The sequence below is a fragment of the Petaurus breviceps genome, unplaced genomic scaffold (genome assembly GCF_028583685.1).
Source record: "Petaurus breviceps papuanus isolate PSGF00001 unplaced genomic scaffold, PetGlider_PUasm1.0 90743, whole genome shotgun sequence".
Classification (NCBI taxonomy): Eukaryota; Metazoa; Chordata; class Mammalia; order Diprotodontia; family Petauridae; genus Petaurus; species Petaurus breviceps.
Genome location: NW_027187332.1, coordinates 15,623,097 through 15,625,130, shown reverse-complemented (window position 1 = coordinate 15,625,130; position 2,034 = coordinate 15,623,097).

The window sequence follows — 2,034 nt, the reverse complement described above, 5'->3', positions numbered from 1 at the left end:
CTATGCTGGTATTTTGAACCTTGGGAAGTTGCCTTTCCTTGGCATTACATTACAGTCACCATCTCTATCTCACTATATCTGACTCTGACTCTGTCTGTCTTTTTCTCTCTCACCTCATACTCTACTGTTGTTGACCTAATCACCCCAATACTGGCACACTCAACATGAAATCTAACACTTGGGCCTCCTTACCTGGGTCTTTCTAAACTCATTCCACAGTCCCTGGGAAAGCTTATCCATTCTTGTTTGGAGCTCCTGGTCTGAGTTTTCATTCCAGTTCACTGGTGATTAATTATATGGAACCTAGCCCATTTAGTCCATTCCATCTACTGGCTGACCCTAGAGATCAGATCATCCTCCAGTTGCAAGTTTCACCCAGTTATTTCCTCAGGCCATTTTTCTGCCCATCCCAACTTTCCATCTCCACAGAACAAAACTCCTCTCCCTGGGTACCTTTTCTCTACTAGAGTATAAATAAGCTCCTTGAGAGAATTAACTCTCTATTTTAAAAATCTATACCTAGCACTTAGCACAGTGCCTGGGATGTAGTAAGTACTTTCATTCATTCATTCATTCATTCATTCATTCATTCATGCTGTTCACCATCAAATAAATAAACTAATATGACAAGATATGCCATATCTGTAACATTTAACTCTCCATTACCCTAGCCTAGAAGCCAAAGAAGAAATAAGATTACAGTCAGACTCTGCTGCCCACTTGTTTCCCATAGTTGCAACAGCACTGCAGATAGTTTAGCACCATCCTTTTACTGCTCATGTTTTTGTAAAAATGACTAGGCAGTTTTTGGAGATCTGTTTTTTTTTTCCTCTTCCTCTACCTCTCTTCCAGTGGAGGGATCACAGAAATCTTTCTCATTTAATCTGTTCCCCCATCAATAACAGGTTCTGTTTGATTTTTCTCCCCTTCCTAAGTCAAGAATTGGTGGTCTTTGCCTCTCTTTTCACATATGAGTCATTTTAAAGCTCCAGGTAGACCCTGAATATGTATTATCTTTCTGGACTATATTCCCCATAATAATCAGAATAAGGTCTGAATAATCTTACTGAATTAGGATGGGATCCCTATCCTTCAGAATATCTCTTACCACCCAGTTAGAAGATACCTTTATTTTCCCATTAATAGAGTAGTTCATCAGACTTAAAACATTGTCTCCAGGTAAAATTCCAGTACCTTCTAAGGGAGGTAACTGATTAAAGCTTTCTCACTTATTTTTACCTCTGTAGAAGAGAAAAAAAAAACATATAAAAGGTTTATCAGGTGCTTTCCTGATAATCTGTTTTGGTAGATTTGATTTTAGTGTGGGAGATAGGAAGTAGAGAGAGCATGAGAAAGCTAGATTTCTGAGGGGAAGAGGGAGGGAACAGACAGAGAAGACTGGCAACACAAATGACTAACTTCACTTACTTTATAATTTTTCTAGCTGTAGGTGCCACTTCTCTAAGTAATCAGTCTTTCTTCATGGGTGTAAGGTCTCTAGGCCATAATAAGGATGATGAAAGTTTAAACCTTCTTCCCACAGCTCCTTTACTGGTACCCAACGGCCACTCAGCATTTTATCACTTTCTATTCTTATTCAAGTACAGCCTTTTCTTTCCTGGAAAATGGTCAAAAATGAAATTGCTCTTCACTGGCAAGGAAGAGGATGACTTTGGAGAATGAGAAAAAATCTGCAGCTCTTGGTTTTGTAAAGATTTCCTTTTGCACAATTTGTTAAACATTCCAGCATCTTTCTTAACTAGGAATTCTCTCTTTGCACATTACACCAAGAGGGATATGTAGAGAGGATGGGACACAGCCAAGACTAGATTTACTTAATTTGATTACTCTATCTCTGAAAAGACACATCAAGCCCTTGGGGTGTGTGTGTGTGTGTGTGTGTGTGTGTGTGTGTGTGTGTGTGTGTAAGGGGGGAGGTGAGGAGGAAGGAGAAAAAGGAGAGGAGAAGGGAGGAAAGGAGGGAGCCAGAGAGAGAGAGAGAGAGAGAGAGAGAGAGAGAGAGAGAGAGAGAGA